The 23,366-nt window shown below is 31.8% G+C and overlaps 1 pseudogene; it reads left to right on the top strand.

Annotated features, from left to right (window-relative positions):
• Positions 1-803: 803 nt before the first annotated feature.
• Positions 804-1,899, top strand: LOC111709358 (cytosolic 5'-nucleotidase 3 pseudogene; annotated as a pseudogene).
• The last annotated feature ends 21,467 nt before the right edge of the window (positions 1,900-23,366 follow it).

Genomic DNA, 23,366 nt, shown 5'->3' with positions numbered 1-23,366 from the left:
TGTATTGTACTTTAAATACAATAATACAACAAGACTTGACATTGTATTGTACTTTAAATACAATAATACAACAAGACTTTGTATTGTACTTTTGAAAAGTAAATTTCAATTATTATTGTCCTCCTTTACCTCCCACTCTATCATTTTCTTCAGGTAGTTTCGGGGACCACTGTATTATTTTCTTCAGGTAGTTTTGGGGACCACTGTATTATTTTTTTCAGGTAGTTTTGGGGACCACTGTATTTTTTCTTCAGGTAGTTTTGGGGACCACTGTATTATTTTCTTCAGGGAGTTTTGGGGACCACTGTATTATTTTCTCCAGATAGTTTTGGGGACCAATTTTTTATTTTTTCAGGTAGTTTTGGGGACTACTGTATTATTTTCTTCAGGTAGTTTTTGGGACCACTGTATTATTTTCTTCAGGGAGTTTTGGGGACCACTGTATTATTTTCTTCAGGTAGTTTTGGGGACCACTGTATTATTTTCTTCAGGTAGTTTTGGGGACCACTGTATTATTTTCTCCGGATCCTACGTCAGATCGGGACCAACTCTACTCGCAACAGCATCTACTTCTTTACGACTTCAAGTCGGTCAATTAAGCCGGTATGAATGTTTAACAGTCCATGTTAACTCAGGCACACTTAAATTGTCGATCCCAATCCCGTGGACCCGTACATTTCCCATAGCCCATTGTTAGATGTAAACTTCTTCTTCTAGCATAATCTTTATCTTGATATCCACTTTGCACTTCATAGAACCTTATCAAATAAATAAAAAATATTTCGTCTTTAAATTTTCTCTAGGGGTAAACCCTCGAAATATTTTGTCACAAATCCACGAAACTGAAATTATAATTTCGCAAACTCTCACACTCTTCCACCTTCCACGTGACCAACAAGAGATTTAAAATGGGATCAATTCTTATCGACAAGATGACTGATTATTTTTCTCAAGATAAGATGGCCTACTCTAAACTGGCAAGCCTATTACAGGCCTCCAAGCGAGTACAGGTTGGTGACCCTGATGGACTGCAGGAGAAGATTAGGAAGATGGTTGACGGAGGAACTTACCAGATCTCACAAGAATGGTACTCCAGTGGACCGTATGCTGGGGAGTACTAGAGACGAATAAGAAGTTGGGGCCTGATTATGTCAAAAAGACAAATGCTCTTAGATCTAAATATTATCCAATTGAACTAGATCTGTCTATTTCTTTGGAGGAGAAAATACCTCTCATGGTGGAATGGTATACTCAAGGAAACAGTTTACTGACGGAGACCGGAGTGCACAAAGATTGGTATGACGATATGATTAAGAATAGTAAATGTGAACTCAGGGATGATACTGATATACCTTGAGGAACTAAAGATTTCAGTTATGATTCTATCTGCAGGGTTAGGAGACCTTATTCTAGAAATATTAAAACATTATCAGTTGGTTCACACGAACACTAAGGTTGTCTCTAACTTCAATTACGACGAGGAAGGATTGATCTGTGGTCTCAAACCTCCAATGATACAAATGTATAACAAGTCTGAGAGTTCTATTCATGCTCCTGAGTTGGAGCACCGGCACAATGTTGTTCTTATTGGAGATTAATTAGAAGATTTACATATGTTTTTTTAACCATTGGATTCTTAAACAACAAGATTGAGGAAAATTTGGAGAAATATAAGGAGAACTTTGATGTTGTGTTGCTTGACGATCAAACCATGGAGTTCCCCCTGGCTATCCTATAGGAGATCAAATCTAAAACCTCCTCCTAACCATCAATCCATTCTTTAGTTTAGTTTGTTTACTTGGCGTTTTTTTCTTCAAGTTATGTATTAAATATACAACGGTTTATTTACCCAAACTAATACAATGCTTCCACTTTATTGAATATATGATGTTTATGTGATTCCTGTCAATTCAATTTTTTCATTTCTAAACCAAACTTAGGTAAAGCTTTTAATTACATAGTTTACTATTTTGTACACTACGTGTATTGTAGGTTAGAAGTTGGTTCAGACACATATACAAGGAATTCATGTTTATCCTTTCTGAACAATTATACATGCTTGTCTTCTTTATGCTTTCTTTGTATGTGCTTTATAGTAATATAAATTTCAGTTCTGTAGATGTGAAAATATTTTCTAGTTTCTAGTTTTCTAGTACGTTGTATATTGTGATGGCCGGACGTTTCACCTTCTTGTCCTGGCGGCAAATGCTTGATTTTCCAGTTCTGGTTAGGGTTGTACAGTACTGTGTACTTATACCGTCTCTTAGCAGCTGGTTTATCTGTATCAAATATACCTTATCCAGTCCATTGCTTTATATACTCACCCAATTTACCCATTCAAATTTTCTCCAGATAGTTTTGTGGACCATTGTAACATTTCCTCCAGATAGTTTTGGGACCATTGTATCATTTTCTCCAGATAGTTTTGTGGACCATTGTATCATTTTCTCCAGATAGTTTTGGGACCATTGTAACATTTTCTACAGATAGTTTTGTGGACCATTGTATCATTTTCTCCAGATAGTTTTGGGACCATTGTAACATTTTCTACAGATAGTTTTCTGGAACATTGTATCATTTTCTCCAGATAGTTTTGGGACCATTGTATCATTTTCTCCAGATAGTTTTGGGCACCACTGTATCATTTTCCCCGGATAGTATAGTTTGCTGAAGAATGAAAATTATTTACCTCTAGCTGGTGAAATGATCCAGCACACTAAATCATTAAATTAACGAGTTTACAGAGAACGAAAGAAAATTCTCATTAAATTTCTAAAATTGGTATTTCTGCTTCTACGAAGCTAATCAAACACATTTATTTTTATATCTTTCATTAATTCTAACCAAGGACTTTTATTAAAGTACAACAAAACCTACAATAAACTAAAAAAATAGACTTTTTATATATTAATCTCTGTATAATTTTGCAGAAAAACTCCAAAAGAAACAATTCTTAGTTTTTGGGCGTAGTTTATGATTTTGTGCTCCTTTTAACGGTAAAGTAAAGTTTAAGTTCTGTTTAGTTTTATTTTAGTCTTTTTTGCTATTTTTGACGGATTTTCAATAAAAGATTAAAATATGAATGAAAATATTCCGATACAGACATGATACACATTAATGTAGTTAGTATTACGTAAATTGAGTTTTTGCCGCAGGCTCAAAGGAATTAAGTTTTTGCCACAAACTCTGATGTTCTAATCCTAATATCTTTGCCATCCAATGTCGTAGACCTTATATGTTTCAATCTATAAATTCTGTTAGATCAAATTATCTAAGTTTGAAATGTCTAAGGTTTTCGGCATCAGGTTGGACAGATATAGGGATTAGAAAATTCGAGTTTGTTGCAAAGACTCAACTCCTTTTCTAATCTCTCTATCTTAGCAACTTGATGGTGTAAACCTTTTATATTTCAAATTTAAATTATTTAATTTAACAGAATTTATAGTTTGAAATATCAGAGGTCTTCAGCTTCAAGTTGCAAAGATATAGGGATCAGAAAATCAGAGTTTGTGACAGAAACTCAATTCCTTTGACTGAAAAACGTATTTAAACTGCTGTAAACCAGACTTATATTTGAATTAGTTAATTGTTTGTAAATAACTCTATTTTATGTTTAGAATCCATCTGTTGAGTTTATCTGTAAAATAACAACACATGGGGCGCCAATCAGAACATCCTATAGAGCGTTTACTTACATGCAGTTAATGCATTAAATTCCATATGGCCGGGGTTTAAAGGACATATTGAATCTGCATTGCACATTTAATATTTGCAATTCATAATCACAAGACATAATTTTTTTACAGTTTAAAAGTGAGCCTCCAATTCTATTCAGTATGAACTATCCATGTTTTTAAAAAATACTTTTATTTCTCTGCAAAAGTGACTCGTGCTGGCTTTATACAGAAACAATGGAGAAATTTGTCAAAATTAAACATATATTTAGAAACACGATATCTTCCCTTTCTTCAGACCCCCCCCCCCTCCTCTCCTCCACCCCTGTGAATAATTGATTCGAATTGCAAACGAAAAATGGTGAATATTAGTAAGAATGACATTTAAATGGAATATCTATAGACTGATTCCAAATGTCACATTTCAACTTGAATTCAACATTTCTACATTCCGTAGAATTTTCATAAATATCAAAAATCGTTAGAAACCGTTTTAAATTGAAATTAAAAGTAAAAAAAAAACCAACAACCCTCAAACCAAGTTAACGATTTATGTAAAGAGACTCTTTGCCCGGAGGGTCACTTGAAACATGCTCACACGAATACACTTCGTATCAACCTNTTCACAATCCCATTAAAGAGACTCTTTGCATGGAGGATCACTTGAAACATGCTCACAATCCCATTAAAGAGACTCTTTGCATGAAGGATCACTTGAAACATGTTCACAATCCCATTAAAGAGACTTTTTGCATGGAAGATCACTTGAAACATGTTCACAATCCCATTAAAGAGACTCTTTGCATGGAGGATCACTTGAAACATGTTCACAATCCCATTAAAAAGACTCTTTGCATGGAGGATCACTTGAAACATGCTCACAATCCCATTAAAGAGACTCTTTCATGGAGGATCACTTGAAACATGCTCACAATCCCATTAAAGAGACTCTTTGCATGAAGGATCACTTGAAACATGTTCACAATCCCATTAAAGAGACTTTTTGCATGGAAGATCACTTGAAACATGTTCACAATCCCATTAAAGAGACTCTTTGCATGGAGGATCACTTGAAACATGCTCACAATCCCATTAAACCCACTAGATGAAAAAATCTGTACCCTGTAAGTCCTATGTCCGAATATAATGAATTCAAGCCGCGTCTCAAATCCCTCTGAAAACCGGTTTCAATTGAGCGCCGGCTTAAATCGTGGAACATTTTAAACAATTTTAAGCGGAACCAACCATATTTGAGCCACGGCTTAAATTCTTTAAATTCGGCCTCTGTAAGTTAAAGTTAATTTTATTGAGTTAAAAACTATTACCTATTGATTCTTTCACTTTATTCTTTACAGAGCTGAAAACTTTAGAAGTGTAGATATTGGGATTAATGCCTGACCCACTCTTTTTCTTAATCTTCAGATAAAATAATGTTTGTTCTCCTCTTGTTTTTAATCTCCAGATTAATTAACCCGCGGAATTAAGGATATCCCATTCTAAAGTTTTTATCTCAGGCTTTCTTATATTCTTCTACTAAATATGTTGACTCTGTAGAGTTCTTTGCATAGCACAAGAAGAGCAAACTTTTTAATAGCATTGAATAAAAAAAAATATTTATCTATTTTTCACATTCAACAAAATGTTTCATAATGAAGGGCAAAACATTTGATTTGGTTGTAGCTTAGCTTAAGCGACAGAACTCGACATCCACATTGTAAACTTTTATATTGAAACGTTTAAGTATGATTCTTTTTCCATGGATACACTTGAAATCAATAATAAGATAAAATAAATGATTTAATGATGTATTTATCGTCTATGTTGAACCATTGGAAAGGACAGAACTTATCAGATCGCGCAGGAGGCACAAAGTTAAAATGCATTCGTTTCCCCCTCACATCTTATCCCCCCCCCTGGGACCCCCGCCCCCCCCTCTCTAAATGAATGATGCAAAATATACAATGAATAAATATAAATCCAGGAGGCTTATTGCAGGCAAAGAATGTATTCTGGTTTATTTCTGAGAATAAACAATATATATTCTACAATATTTATATATTCGCTAGATATACTTAATATATCCCTCTAGACCTAGTAACCTTTTCCCCAAATGTACTGAAAAGATTTTTTCTACGTATACTTGTTCACAAAATTGGTTTTGATTTTATATATTTTCAATTTAATTCTCTGTATTTCTGATCAAAGAATTTTTTTTAATAATGACGATGACGATATGATTTGATTTAAGTTGTTTTATTAAAATTAAAGATAATCGAGTCGGAAGATGTATACAATGTAAATTCATTAATGTGCAATAAAGTTTAGTCTATAGGACTGTCTCATGGTGGGAGAATAGTGCCGTGATCACCAAAACTATCTGGATAACAATCTGGCTATAATGTCACAAACATTGATGTTTTTATGGAGTTGACTAGAAAACACTAAAAATCAATCTAAAATGTCTAGTTTGAATAACAAAGTTCTGAAAATAATCTGTGCCAGACCACCGATTATCGAAAGTATAGCTTCGTAAATGTAGATTTCAATTTTCCATTAATTTCAAGAAATCTCATGGGATTCAGATCAAACTGAATATATTTTGTCAGATCAGAATATTTCAAACAACATCGTTTATATATATATATGTACACAGAATCAACAGATAAGAATGTTAAGGAATTTTCTGGAAACCCAGGCCCCCTTCTCCCACCAGGGAAAAATTAACCTGGCGCTGCTTTCATTCTAACCGCATGTTGTCAAAATAGATTAGACAACATACTAAATCATTTTTTATTTAAATGAAGGTAGAACTCCTATTTTTTATTTAAATGAAGGTAGAACTCCTATTTTTGCCCCACAATAGAACAAGTTTTAATAGAATTAAACTGGTTCAATAACTTAAGGCACAATGTATAAAACTTGTTTTAGAATGTTACCTTGCTTACAATGAGAGAACCAGGCAACTTTGTAGTAGGAGGACAGCATAGCAGTACAGTGTACATGATGTTATTACGAGGGAGGGTACCCCTGGACGCCATGAGCCTCTGCTATGTAGACATGAGCCTCCCAGAATTGCTAGGCAGACCGAGCCTCCGCCATGCAGTAACGGCCTCCGCTATATAGTAAACGAGCCTCCGCTAAACTGAATAGTTTCCTTAAACTCTTTGTTTTCACATGTAGTTAAGAATTTATTTTTATTCGCCAGTGGCATAAACAGTTTCCCAAAGATCAGAAGTATAAATTAATTATTATAAAAAGTGACTAATTATGGCTAGTAAAGTGATACAACTTGCAAGATGGAAAACATTTAAACAAAAAAATTCCAAAAGTAATTTTATTTGATACTTCATAATCTTTGATTTAAGCGATACCTTTTTTTGAAATTTTTATTAGATTTTTATCAAAAATTTGACAAATAATCTAATTCAAAAAAAGGTTTTGCTTTGATCAAAGATTAGACGAAATAAACTAAGTTCAATTCAGAATTGAATTTCCAAATAGCCTCCTTACTGCGTAAGAAATGTTTTATTGTAAAACATTAATCTTATAAACCACTTTATGATTCAATTTAAATCATGACAAACAACATTAATATTAAGAAAATTTCTTGTGCCATTAAGTTGAAAAAAATGAGAAAAAAAATCTTTTTACATGTTAAAACCAAGAATTATAAGGAAGCTGTGCTGTATAGCGGAGGCTCGTTTACTGCATCGCGGAGGCTCTTACTGCATGGTGGAGGCTCGGTCTGCCTAGCAAATCTGGAGGGCTCGTGTCTGCCTGATGGAGGCTCATGGCGTCCGAGGGTTCCCTCCCTCATATTACAAAGCAAATAGTTAAATGGGTCTGTGTGCACTTCATAATTCCTTTGTCTGATGTTCATTGAACTATGTAAAGTCATAATTTGAATCTAAAAGTCGAAAATTTTTTCCAAAATTTTCTGGTTTTCAATGTAGAAGATTAAATGATTTAAGACGAACTATCCGAGAAATTAAATAAAAATACCAAATTAGAATTTAATTGTTTTGTTTCATGAGAAATTATTTTAAGATGCATTTTCCGCTGAGCTGAATCAATATTTTGATATTTTTCCGACAGTATTTCAGAGAATTTAAATTTAAACTTGGAAATGGGACTGCTCACGATATTAAGGAAAAAAAAATAAGTTTTATTTATAAATAACCCAATTGTGGTTTGAAAGTTAACTTAATGACGCTTTTTTGTGACACTTTTAGATAATCAAATGTACAACAAATAATTAGAGATAAACAGTAATAACTTATTCATTGTCTAACTTTGAATTTGCTTCATCAAATAACCAATAGACATATATAAACGCAAAAAAAAGGCATTTGCTAATTTATTTTGATGCAAAGGGTTGTGCGAAGACGGTCAAAAGGCTGGTCGGTGTTTCAAAAGAAAAATCAAAAATAGCCTTTAACTTTTTTTAAAATTATGCTGCAGACCTAGAATTTATTTATTTGATAAATCCTTGAAAATTTGATGTAATACCATTTGTCAAAAGTAAAGAAAATATTTTAAAACATTTTTCCGACGTATAGTTTTTTAACTCCCCCCCCCCCTCACTTCAACTGGAGTATTAAGTTCCTACATACCATGGTAAACCTGCAGGGCGTGGTTTCTTTCTTACTTAGTTCTCTAACAAGGTCACAAGGTCAACTTAAAGGACATTCAGTAATATATAATACTAGCCAGGGAACCCAGCGTTGCCCCGGGTAGTCATAGTTAGTCCCTCAGTTTACCCGCTTTGTCGTAAATTACGGTTTCAGCTACTTAGCCATTTATAGATCTAATCAAAACCAAGCAAAGAATATTCCCGTAGTCCTTCCGAGGTCCCCAATCAAAATTTGAGGCAAATCGGTCCAGGGGTTTCTGAGTTATGATTCGACAAACAAACCGACAAACAGACAAACAGAGATTACAACTTTATATATTCAGATACGTAGATATTGCACAGAAATCATAATTGAAAGTTAAAAGATATTATAGGTGGATGTTAAACAGATATTATATGTGGATGTTAAACAGATATTATAAGTGGATGTTAAACAGATATTATATGTGGATGTTAAACAGATATTATAAGTGGATGTTAAACAGATATTATAAGTGGATGTTAAACAGATATTATAAGTGGATGTTAAACAGATGTCATACGTCGATGTTAATCAGATATTATATGTGGATGTTAAACAGATATTAACGTGGATGTTAAACAGATATTATATGTGGATGTTAAACAGATATTATATGTGGATGTTAAACAGATATTATATGTGGATGTTAAACAGATATTATATGTGGATGTTAATCAGATATTATATGTGGATGTTAAACAGATATTATATGTGGATGTTAAACAGATATTTAACGTGAATGTAAAACAGATATTATATGTGGATGTTAAGCAGATATTAAACGTGGATGTTTAAAAAAATATGTGGATGTTAATAAGTTCCTAAAAATCTCACTTTTATAAAACTCTTGAAAGAAAAAAATATACCTGTATAGAAAACAATTGTATTTTTGGTATACAAGAAAAAACAGTATCATTGTTATGTGTCTCCGTCCAAATCATGTGACATAATACTGCACTGCCATTGGTGTTGGAGTTCTGGTCACGTGATATGGACGTATCAATTATATTATCAATTATATCTATTACAAAGGGAAAATTATTAAAGTCAAATAATAATAGGAGCAAACCTGAGTTTTTCAGGCTTCTCTGGAAAATCGTCGTTTTCAGATTGCGTATTTGCTGAATATGATCCGTTTAAAACTTAGAATACAACTTATATATACAAGTTTAGGTATAATTTGGCACCGTTTTATATCAATTTCAATTATACCCCCTTTCATTTTTCTTTTAGAGTCCCTTAAACTCTGAACATGTTTAGTTGTAGCTAGTTTAACGTGACCTGTATATATATATATATATATATATATATATATCCGTCAAGTATCTATTTATGCAGGATGTAGGGAGGGGCCCAGGGACTCACACAAACTTTGGCACATCATTCCGAAAACACAGTGTTAGCTTTTTAGTTCCTGAAAATGGTAAAATATGCGCGTATTTAGCATATTTAACATCTACNCCCCCCCCCCCCCCACCAGGCCACGTAGGGAACAGGTGTTGCGGGACACAATAAGAAACGATATTTCGGATTTTTTAGGCCACATAATGTTCTGGGGACATACAATAATTAAATATATTCATTTTTCAGAATTTCAAAATTGTGGAGTAAATGTCGTCTTTTGGCTTTTGCGCCTATATTTTCCTTAACCCATTTACTTTGACTTTTAAAAAATAGTTTGGATAGGTTTTTTGCATTTTTTTAAATTCATGGGGAAGGGATAGAACGTCCAAAAGGCCAGTCTGAGTATTCAAAAAAAATTCTTCGTTTTTAATCAGAGAACTCGGATCCATAGAAATTTTTGAAATTTAATTAGAAATAATGAGTTTATAGGTCCAAAAAACCTCCATACCTTTTCCTTCTAAGGAATTTTTCTTTGAGATGGGGGGGGGGGAGTCTTTAGAAAGGTTCAGTGCCAGCGTCAGTGTAAATTGTTCGGGGTACATTCTTTTAATAATATCAGTTACAAATTACAAAATCCTTAGCAACAAAAAATAATGTATTTTTTTGTAACTAAATAATGCAATTGGGGACCTCCTGAAAGCAACCTTATCTATTTTTGATAAGAATAAAATTGAATCAATAAAATCAGTCTGGTCCAATCAGAGCTAAACCTGGAGAGGAACTAAGCAAACGAATTGATGTAATAAGGTTAGAACAAGTGGAGGGAAGAGGTAGGAAGGAATACTTTCCTCAAATATCAGGTTTTTTAACAAAAAAATCTGATGATTGCATGTTTTTACTTGACTAAATATTAGATAGTTCACATTGAGAACTAAATCTAACATATATGTACATCCAAGAAAAATAAATGTAAAAATTGGCTTGATTTGTATGTTATATATCATATAGCTTTATGCGCATAGAGATATATGTAGTATGTGCAAAAAGCACATTTCAGCTTCTCCCATGGTCAGCTTTAGTGCTAGCACTTTCAAAATGTTTACAAATTATCTTGGAGTCATAATAAACAAGTTCGTCATTTCGATCCGCATATATCTTTAGGGGGTTTTAAATGGCAAAGAAAAAATTATTGTTCTATTTTTAGCTCGAAAAAGTCGTATTTTCCACAATTATGGGATGATTATGAAGAAAATACTAGAAACCCAGCAGCAGCATTTAATTAACAAATTGCAAACATTTGTTTATCATGATTGTAAGAAAATTCATTGATATTTTGAAAGCTCTATCTCTAAATCTGGCAGTTGGAGTAACTGAAATGTGATTTTTGCACATATTTCTCTGTGCGCACAGCCTACATAACCTACAAATCAAGCTTATTTTTTGCTTTTGTATTTTTCTTCTTGGATGTAGATGTAAGATTTATTTCTCAATGTGAATTAACTAATAATGGTTTAGTAACAAAACGCAATGATAAAGACAATATTTTAGTAACGATTTCTGTTTTACCTTAGTAGTAACACATACAATTAAAACACCTATGACCACACAAAAATTATAGGATACATTTATACATGTAAATAAATATCCAAAGTCAATATGTCAATATTATTTTTAAGAGAGAAGTTTCAGCAATAAAATAATCTAATATATATAATATAATCTAATATAATGTCAAGTTTATTACTTATTTTGCAAATCAGAAATTTACAAAACTTTAAACTTTTTCCTTTTCTTTAAACTATGATAAATGAAAATGAGTGGTAATAGATGGTAATAGATATTTTTCCTTACATTTTCATAATCCATGAAATAAAATAAAATAAAATAAAATGAAATAAAATGTATTTTATTTGCTATTGAAAGGGGTCAACAAGAAAAAACAAATGTCTCTATAATATTTCTATTTTTTTGAAGGAGAAAAATAAATTAATTTCTTTCTAATTTTTATTTCGACATAAAGCTTTATAAAAAGTTGCTGATTCGTTTGACTGAGATGTGCCAAACAAATCCGAAAAAATTATAAAATTGAAAAAAACGCTTTTTTTGCTGTGGAAGTACGATTATTGTTGGACAAATTTATTTTTGCAATTTTGTAATATATAAAAAACCTTAATGAAATGATGTGTAACATGAGGCCACCATAAAGTTGCCAATATAAGCAGCGTGGTTTGTATCTTACGTAATACATTTCGTTATCGTGACCCCTTTAGCTTGTATTTAATTCTGCTCTGTTTAAAAATTCTAAAACAAAACATGGATGAATATATAAGAATGTTATGAAACTTTATTTTCATGTTTAAGGTTTTCAATCTTTAAAAAAACAAGCAAGCAATCTTCCTGCAATATGTTTTCAGCATAAAATTTTAACTTTAAGCCAGGTTCTACTTTAACTAGATACACCAGATTTATTTTATCATCAAACAACTTTTACTTAACTTTTCCATTTTTCCTATTCGAATATTACTTAGAAAAAAACATATTTTTCCTCAAATATCTCAAAAATTTGATAATTTTTACTGTAATTCGGACCATAAGGAAGGCTCTGATTTTGATATAGAACAATTTTTATATTTTTACTGTTGAGTAAAAACGCATTTTGATTTTTTAGGCAAAAATTTGGAATTTTTCTGAAAAAAATCTTGAAAATAGGATAACTTATATAGATATTGAGGTGTATTAGACCAGCTCAAATAAACCTTTATTTACTTAGCTAAAAAAAACTTTGTTGGTTTTCATTTATCAATAATGTTTAATGTATAAGCTAAAACAAATGTCATAACAACTGAATGATCGCCATAGGCTACTGCAAATCGCATCTTAACAAAGACAGTAAAAAAGGGGAAGCTGAGCTTTTTTCCATTTTCAGTTGGAAAATACCCTTTTAAAGGACTTTTTTTATAAAGGTTGGATACAATTTTACATTTTACTCTAAAACCTTGGGAGAAACTCCAAAATCAAGAGAGCACCCCAAAAACCCTGGGAGCAATTCCAAACTATGAGAGCAGCCATGCACCCCTCCCCAGTTCCAGGTTAATTTGAGCATTTTTTTTTATCAAAATATAGCGCTTCATAGTTGTGTCCTTACTATTTGAGAAGTGAACATTTTTAATTAAGGGCTATAAAAAAGAACTTTTTGAATGATCTTTCCTGACAACACAGAAATAGCGTATTTCTTTTACATAAAGGAGCTCCATATCCTTATGGAAATCTTTGCACAAACCTTAGAAAATATCTTTCTATTCCGTGTTTAGGAAATTGGCATTGATTAGAAAAAGAATTTAATCTATAAAATTTTACTTACTTTTTGGTTATTAAATAAAGCCTATACTAGAAAATTCGCTATGAGACGGTGTTTATAAAAGATTAAAAAAATGACAGAGTTTAAAAATGTGCAAACTTTGGTGCACCCTATAGCTACTATAAGAGTATAAGCTTAATCTCTAAACTTGGTTTTTGCAGCAGATTATCTCAAGGATCAGGGTTTCAATTCCGAGCAAAGCGTCTTAAAAAAAAATTATAAGAATACCAAAATATTTTTTTTTTTTAATTGTCTCCGAAAATGTTCTGTCTGTGCTGCAGAGCAGACCGGGTATTGTACAGTGGCAAGCATTGATGTTTATTGACAATAATAACTTTTAAAAAAACTAAGGTTTTATTGATTTATAAAGGATGAAAGTGACCATCGCGCAAATATTTTTTTGCGACCTTTTGCGCATGAAGCGCAATTCTTTTAGCGCAATTTGCGCAAAACCGAAAGCATTGCTCAAAATGTAAATTTTTACGCAAAACATGATATGTTTAAGTAAACTGATTAACATTATCAGCACAGAATCAAACAACTAAAGATTTATTCAAAAATTTACATACAAAAAACTTATGATTATGCTCATCTCAATTGGTTACTTTTAGTTACAAAATCTTCAAATTAAGGAACAAAAACTAATGAAATAGAAATTAGAAAATTGAAAATTGAAAATTGATGCATATGATTGAAATATCAAAGGTCTATGCCCACTGAGATATAGACAGCTCTGAGTCATCACATTTTTATACAGCCTCAACTTAAAAGTGTCGCAACACCTTGACCTTTTGTTTTACCTCCCAACTCACAAATACTTTTTTGTAGGACTAGACATATATCTTTAAAAAATGCTGCCGTCTGTTTCGAGCCTAAGTTTAAAAGAAGTAGTTAGCAAAATACTGCTCGATTTTTGTGTAAGAGAGGGTGCACATCTGGATTTGAAGTGTGCCATCATACATCATAAAATGTTGTAACGTAGTGTTTTAGGTATGCACTCAGTTCCTTTTAAAGCATTGCAATTAAAAATTGAGAATGATTAAAAATGGCTACTTTGGTTATTTAAAAAAACGTTTACAGTGTACAGTTTGGGAATGTTTAAAGCATGTCAGATTTTAGTGGTGGCTTTTAAACGTGTCGAAAGATTTCGAAAGTGCAGTAACATACAACTTTACAAGACTAAGTATTAAAGAAAAGTACCTCCTTTACTACTTTTATACTTCCTTTTGGGAAAGGCTGAGAAAGGGAGTTGGGGGGGGGGAGGAGTTGTTAAGGGGAGGGGAACTTACTATTAGAATTTATTCCATTTTCTGTTGGTCTGAAGAAAAAGCTGTGATATATATCTGACCAGAATTTCTCTGCAGTGAAAATTTTAGCTAAAAAGTAATAGGAGAAAACATAATAAGATTTCAGACTGGAAATTTTTTTTTTTAGAAAAATTTTATTTTCAAAAAATGACATGCTTCATTTAAAATTTTCGATTTTTTTTTACCTCAGCCCAACCTTCTTCTATTTTACTTCCTAGGTTCTAGAAACTTTATAAATTTGAGTTATAAACCTGGACTGGAGTAGTTCTTGTAGGAAATAATGAAAAGAATAAAAAAGAAACATCAGAACATATTTAGAAACTTTTACACATTTATACTGAAATATTGAGTCGTTAGGGGGGATTTTAATAGTGTAGTATTGATGTAGGGGGGGCCGGGGGGGGGGAGAAATTATTTTTTCCTGTACATATTTTGCTGAGAAACTTTAAAAACCGGAGCAGCCGTAGTACATTTGAATTTCCTAGCTGGGTCAACCTTTCAAGTCCCAACTGTATCGCCCGGACATTGGGTAAATAAAGCAGACACTCAATAGGACTAGCCGGTCCAACAAGGTTGATGCGGTTAGACTTTAGGTTGAATTTACTTTTACTAAAGGGTCAGGGGAGAGCGTGAATATACATGCCACATAACCAAATATATTTGTTCTGTACAGTATACATGCCACATAACCAAATATAATTGTTCTGTACAGTATACATGCCACATAACCAAATATATTTGTTTTGTACAATATACATGCCACATAACCAAATATATTTGCTTTGTACAATATACATGCCACATAACCAAATATATTTGTTCTGTACAATATACAAGCCACATAACCAAATATATTTTTTCTGTACAATATACAAGCCACATAACCAAATATATTTGTTCTGTACAATAAACAAGCCACATAACCAAATATATTTGTTTTGTTCAATATACATGCCACATAACCAAATATATTTGTTTTGTACAATATACAAGCCACATAACCAAATATATTTGTTCTGTATAATAAACAAGCCACATAACCAAATATATTTGTTTTGTACAATATACATGCCACATAACCAAATATATTTGTTTTGTACAATATACAAGCCACATAACCAAATATATTTGTTCTGTAAATATACAAGCCACATAACCAAATATATTTGCTTTGTACAATAAACAAGCCACATAACCAAATATATTTGTTTTGTACAATATACAAGCCACATAACCAAATATATTTGTTCTGTAAATAAACAAGCCACATAACCAAATACATTTGTTTTGTACAGTATACAAGCCACATAACCAAATATATTTGTTCTGTACAATATACAAGCCACATAACCAAATATATTTGCTTTGTACAATAAACAAGCCACATAACCAAATATATTTGTTTTGTACAGTATACAAGCCACATAACCAAATATATTTGTTCTGTACAATAAACAAGCCACATAACCAAATATATTTGTTTTGTACAATATACAAGCCACATAACCAGATATATTTGCTTTGTACAATAAACAAGCCACATAACCAAATATATTTGTTCTGTAAATAAACAAGCCACATAACCAAATATATTTGTTCTGTAAATAAACAAGCCACATAACCAAATATATTTGTTTTGTACAATATACATAATTTGGTTCAAATGGAATGTTGTTTAATTTCAAGTAATTATCCATCTGAAGATGAGATGAGTACACTTTAGACCTTTATCAGAATAATAATTCCGAGAATATCTTCGTTTCTATAGCATAAAATGTATTTAATTCTGACAATTTTATTCATTGTTTCTACAGAAGATATCCATAAGTCACTTAATTATATAAACCATAATTGTAAATAATCAATTTTAAACTCGACAAATAAGGATATCTCATCCAAAGATGTAAAGGGTTACGTTGTGAATCAATGATGTGACTCTATACAAGGATGGTTGAACTTGAAATTATGTCTACAGTCCCTTTAATAAAAAGTTAAAGAGGTAATCATATGTACATCAGGAGACAGTCTACAGAAGATCTGTATAGACGAAATATTCAACAGAGGCAGCAGTATAATTGTATCAAAAAAAGTAAATGTAATGAAAGGATAGCTATAGAAAGAGAAATTTGAATAATGATATCCAAAAAAACTTTCTTTAACTCTCTACAAGTCACTCCGTCATTGTTTTCTGAACTCTATGAATGTCTTTATCTATTACAAAGAATGTTTGGCCAGAAATCCTCCTAAGTCATGTAAGGATATAATTAACCAATTCCTAACCTGGGTTCTTTTCTCTTCAAGCCCTGGAGAAAAAGAGATTAGAAATATCTGATAAAAACCACTGTTCTATTAGTTTGTGTAATACTGGTGTAATATATATAATATATATTTCTGTATAATATATTTATGTCACACTTTTCCCGTCCTCAGAAATTGGGTCTATACCACAAACTCAAATTATTTGATTTAACAGGATTTTATAATTTGAATTATCTAAGGTCTACGACATTGGGTTGCAAAGATATCAGAAATCACACTTGTGGCGAAGAGATAATTCTTTTATCATATATACGAGCTCATCAGTGTGAACGTTTTTTATGTATAGAATTATAGAAGTATAGCAGTACAGTACAATTTCAAAATGCAGCAAAGAAAACCTCAAGTATTAGTAAACATTGGTGCAGTACAGTAAAATTCTCTAAATTTAGTAAAGTTAGACTAGTACATGGAACAGTGGTATTTTAGATATGCTGTACACGAGAATTTACCTAGAAGAGACTGCAGTTCATTTAGTGTACCGTCCCGTTTTGCCTGGTATAATCTGTATGTGTACTGTCCCGTTTTGCCTGGTATAATCTGTATGTGTACTGTCCCGTTTTGCCTGGTATAATCTGTATGTGTACTGTCCCGTTTTGCCTGGTATAATCTGTATGTGTACCGTCCCGTTTTGCCTGGTATAATCTGTATGTGTATGTACAGTGTATATTACATACGGTTCAATTGTATATTTGCAGTAAAGCCAGACCTGTACATAAAACACCGGTACAGTACGAATTCAAATATATTCGGATCGATTGAAGTTATGCTATATTTACATTGAACATTACTTACATAAAGTTATTTTGCTTTTCCCTCTTTTTATATATTCCACGATCTTTATTTCACCGGATGTTGAACCAACCTTTTTACAATTCACTTCCGGTCCAGGATGGGAATCTTTCCCCCTGTTTTGGTTCTATTAATTAAAGTGGAAGAAAGGAAGCAAATAAAGCTGAAGGCTTGAGAGGAAAAAGCTAAAGTTTTACAAAACATTCGAATTTTGCATTTGAAAATTTGCACAAAAATAAACTGGAAAATGCAAAGTTGTTTGATCCTTCAGTTTAAATAACCAAATCTATTTAATTATGATCATTTTAAAAATCAACAAGTTATAGAAAAAATGAGAATAGAGAATAAAAACACAATATAATATGCATATATTTATGCTATGTGTACATCAGTAACAAGAAAATTATTAAAAAAATGGAAAATGTCGTTTGATCGTTTATTTTGAAAACAAAGACATTAGATTTATAAAAAATCATCAAACTTAGAATAAAAACATGTAAAAATTTATTTGATACGAAGTCTGGTTTCTGATAAAAAGAGGATTAAAATATTAGAATTATAGGTTTACTTGATTTGATACACTCAATGACCAAATATGTCTGTATGTATAAACACTATTATGTTAGATGTAGCAACATTTTTCAGAGCTTACAAGACCCCCTCCAGAAATAAAAACACCATCCGACGGTCTACATTTGAGACTTTTAATTGCATAACACAAATAAAAAATATTATTAAATATCAACTATTTCAGAATTCATCCAATTTCCTTCGGCACTTGTTGGTTGTAATATCTGAATGATAATTTTTAATTTAATTGAATTATTTACGATCTGAGTTGAATAACAAATAGTGCAACTCTTTGAATTTGTATTGACGCTAAGGTATTAGACGTTTATAACAATAATCTCCTTAAAGACGCAACAGATAAAAGTAAAATTAATAGTGATCGATATCGAATTCGATTCGATATCAGCCTATACTCACTTTCATTTTTTGCGAACACTCCCTGAAGCTCGACTTTATAGAGAGTAGTCTACTGCAGATGAAATTGATACATCTTACTGAGCAAAGTGGGAAAATATTTACAGAGTATGCAGTAAAGTTTAATTATGTATATTTACAGAGTATGCAGTAAAGTTTGACTATGTATATTTACAGAGTATGCAGTAAAGTTGGATTATGCATATTTACAGAGTATGCAGTAAAGTTGGATTATGTATATTTACAGAGTATGCAGTAAAGTTTGATTATGTATATTTACAGAGTATGCAGTAAAGTTGGATTATGTATATTTACAGAGTATGCAGTAAAGTTGGATTATGTATAAATTTGAGTCACGGAGTTTGAAGAAGGATAAGAGATAAAGGTTGCTTAACTCTGTTTAATGTAAGAGTTAACCCATGATTTAATAGACTTCTAATATACATTGCTTGTCTGCCTGTCTGTTTGTTCGTCCATTGGTATCCAATAAACGTCAAAACGGCCTAACTGATCGGGCTCAAATTTTGTGTGGGACCTTAGATGACCCCAGGTAAGGTTTGTGGATACTCAAAATTACAAAAATGTGTGTTCAAAAGTTTTTGTTTTTTTGTTAAATTTTAAATATGCGCGAAAAAATATTATTAAATCATCAAACTTTTGTATTTTTTTATATTGTACAAAGAGAAGATTCTCACAGATAGAGCCACAATAAAAAAAAATCAAATAGAAAATGGACTCGAAGCGCCCTAAACGTCATAGTACGAATATATTTTTACTTATATGTTTGCTACAGCTGGCTAAACGGCTGGACCAAATTGGCTGAATTTTTTAGGGAATTTTTTTGCGAAATTTGCAGCTGATTAAACAAGCGGATTTAGATACGTTTACAGTACACGCTTATCTCTTTACTCGACTAACACACAAAAGTTTTAATGGTACCGTTGTAAATCGGACATTCCCCTCTTTGTATGGAGGGCCACTAGAAAGTATGCTCTCTTTAAGCTTAAAATTAAACTTTGTGAATTGTGAACAACCATCGCCCCACATGAAGGTAAATAGAACAAATCATGTTTCAACAATAACGCAGACTGAATTATCTCCTAGAGCCAGCTGCCAGCTGCCGCCGTGCCTGCAGTCATAAACCTTTAAAGTGAAAGTCGTTTTAATATTTCTGAAAATGCGCCTTAAATATTAACAAGATATCAGCTAGATATAACAGCTATTACGTATTGCAATATTTATAGCTAAATTATTTATCAAAAGATTTACAAACACGATTTTTAGTTTGACTTATACTAATTATGACGGAAATTAAGCTACTTCTCACATATTCAATAATTTCTATCCGTGACAAGCAACTGTAAATCTGAATACTCTATGTAGTTAAAGTCAAAGGATATGGAATATTCTCCGGGCTCCGGAGTAGAAACTAAACTGATATAAGCCGGGCCTGCATATACACTGGGATCAAATATTAACCAACACTTCCAAAGAGCATGAGACTTTCTAGGTAATATTTTTATATTACAGTTATTAATAAAATATAACGTACTGCAGGGTTATCTACAACTGCTACAAATAATGAAATTGCAGAGTGGACGGAATATGCTATGGAACCAGAAATAAGAGAGTTACAGAGATCGATTAACACCTACAATATGCGATATTTTCCACGGCAATGTAGTCATTAAAGTTCTTTATGGGTAACCCTGGTCATATCACAGTCTTTAGTGGCTCATGCCCTATTCACAACGGTACCCTTGAAACCTTTACAGGTAACCCTGGTCATATCACAGTCTTTAGTGGCTCATGCCCTATTCACAACGGTACCCTTGAAACCTTTACAGGTAACCCTGGTCATATCACATTCTTTAGTGGCTCATGCCCTATTCACAACGGTACCCTTGAAACCTTTATGCAATAAAGAATGTGGAAGAAGTTGTAAATTGTTTAGTTTCGATCATTCTCATAATTTTCCTGCAGTAGAACTCATTTTTGTAGAGAACCCAGGATTTGATCAGCTTATTGATATCTAATTTATACTTTTATACTTCAGCAGACAAAACATTTAAGGGTAATATTGTGAATCAGACATTCCAATCTTTGCAAAGAAGGGGTTCCCTTTAATCGAATAATTTTAAAAAGTGTTTCTGGGTATTTTCCAGAATATAGAATTTATCGTTGGGTTCTTTATTAGTTATAAATCAAGATTATTAAAGATTCCGAAATCAGAAATCAAGAAAGTATTTATGTTTATTCTGAATAGGTTGTTGTTGAACATTTTTTGAAAAACATATAAAGAAACTGAGACTTTGCCCAAAACTAAGATTTTTTAATCCTATATCTTTACAACCATCAAAATTTTAAGTTTCTTTTCAATTTATTTGAAAATATACTGTTTAATGCAGAGGGATTTTTGAGGAATAAACTGTAGCGCAGGGGCAAATTCAAAAATTTACTGAAACATGGATAAACAGGAGAACAGAAGGAGCATCATAAGTTGTAGTAGTTTAATTGAGTTCACAGAGATAAAGATAGCAGGGAAGAGAATAATTGAACCAGAATGGAGCAGTCAGACTGGAGCAGCCAGGATAGAGCAGTCAGACTGGAGCAGCCTAGATGGAGCAGGGTGGATCCTAGGGTTAGGTCACCATTTTGTAAAGATTGGGTCTTCTGATGGATCTGATGCCAGAGAAATTATCAGTCTTATTTATATTGTTAGATAACAATTACGTTTACAAAAATAAAGTACAGGTTTATTCATAACACATTATTGGTTCATTATCGGGTTTGACCTGAATAATCGGTTCAAGTCTAAAGATAGATACGGAGAAATTGGAAAGGAATTGTTTATATCTATTTTTCACTTTTAATTGCTTTTACTAACAAACTGTATGTTTTACTCATAATTTTAGAATATTAATTTAAAACTAAAAACTTTAATGTTTTGAACAAGAGCAAAGGTCTGGAAATGGTAAAAATCAATCCTAAATCTTTAAATCTTTAAATCTTCAAATCCCCACGGAGAGATAAACTCGGCAAGATTGTGCACTTCAAGGATGAACAAATTATGCAAAATTCTGCATTCTCAGATTTGAACAATTTCACGAATAAAATGTAAAAATTGTAAAAATAATAGAAGATGTTTAATCCAAATAACTGAAATGTTTTAAATTTGCCCAGCTAGGTGAGGTGAAAAGTTGTATTAATAATATGCTCTGTGCTTTATACTGAAAACCGAAATGGTATACAACTTTTATTTCTAATCCATTTTATGCATTTCACTCTACACACCAAAGCCCCCCCCCCCTTTATCACAATTCAAAAACTTTTGGGGTCAACTATTCTATTTTGGAATTGTTTGAACAAAACTTGTTAATGTGTGTGATAAAAATAATTTTAGGCCTGAAATCTACTTTTATAGTAATCTCTTTAATTTCAACTAAAGTAACTAAATAATTTGTTTTCTTTGTACACAGATACTTGTTTAAAAATTTAATCTCAAGATCAAAATATGAGAAATCTTATGTTGGAAAGTTTCGTTCAGAATTTAGACCACATAAATCCAAGGTCGCGTATACTCTGCGTACATATTGAAATCAGTTCTCTCTGGGCGGAATTTGTAAACAAGAATAGATGCATCAGTATTCTTTTACTAATCGAGGAGGTTAAAAGCACTTAATTATGATAATTTTGAAATTTCACATAATTATAGTTTCCTATGACCAGAATATTTCATAGATTATATTGTGAAAATAGATTCCATGTCAGGCTGTGACATCCGTCTTGTGTTTACTTTTCCACCCAAAGACAGTACACTGGAGTACAAAAAATGCGTACACCTCTGAAAAAACTTTCCTTCCATTAGTACCTTGGTGCATGCTATAAAAAGTTGCATTAATTTTTATGACTGGGTCGACTTTAAAGTGTAGCAACGCCTAGGTCTTTGGCTTCAATTCACTAACTTACTGAAACCTTTTGGTAGCCCTAGACATGTACATTTCATGTACTTAAAGCACTTGTAGCCTCAGTTTTTAAGATGCAATTAGTAACATTCTCTTCGATTAAGATTGCTTCTTTTTAAACAATAAAATTAAGCGAATACTTATAGATTAGTTTAGCATTAACTTTCAACCTAAAGGAATAGAGTGCTTGCCACAAACTCTGATTTTCTAATCCCGTTAACCAAATCCAATGTCAGACTTTAGATATTTCAAATTATGAATTCTATTAGATCGAATAATCTAAATTACAAATTTTACAGGTTTACACCATCCGAATGCAAAGAAATACCATCAGAGTGCAAAGAAATAGGGATTAGAAAGTTAGAGTTTGTGGCAAAGACTCATGATTCCTTTTACTATTCTCAATGATAAATAATGTTGAAAACTTTAACTCTATGTCTCCATTATTACCAAGTTTGAAATTACAACAAGAGAACTAAAAATATTCTTTACAAAAATTATAAAAATAAAATAAAACCCTTCTGAAAAAATATTTGTTTTTTCCAGCCCAGAAACTATTAAAAGCTGTTTTTATAACTCTAAAGTAAACATTTTTCTTTTTAAAGCCACAAAGAAGCATTTGTTTTAATCGTTCAATTTATTTCAAGATATTCTGATACTGCAGAGTGCAGACATCCCAATATTATTATTCTGCAATAAATAGTTACACACAATGGAATTTTTCTTTTGGATTAAATTAACGTTGCAACTGCAATTTTGTTTAGTTCTTTCCTTAAAATTCTGCGCTAATTTGCGTATATATATATAAAATATGAGTCTAAAAAAGATAATAGAAATATTAATTAATTTGAAAATAAATAAGTATTTATTTTCAAATATTTCTAAGATCTCTTTTACTACTCATACAGTCTATGAAAAAATAAACTTTACTTACTTATCCAATAGTTTATACACAACTAGGTTGGTCACAG

This window comes from Eurytemora carolleeae, unplaced genomic scaffold (assembly GCF_000591075.1).
Source record: "Eurytemora carolleeae unplaced genomic scaffold, Eaff_2.0 scaffold957, whole genome shotgun sequence".
Classification (NCBI taxonomy): domain Eukaryota; kingdom Metazoa; phylum Arthropoda; class Copepoda; order Calanoida; family Temoridae; genus Eurytemora; species Eurytemora carolleeae.
This window is presented reverse-complemented; position numbering and strand designations above follow the sequence as displayed.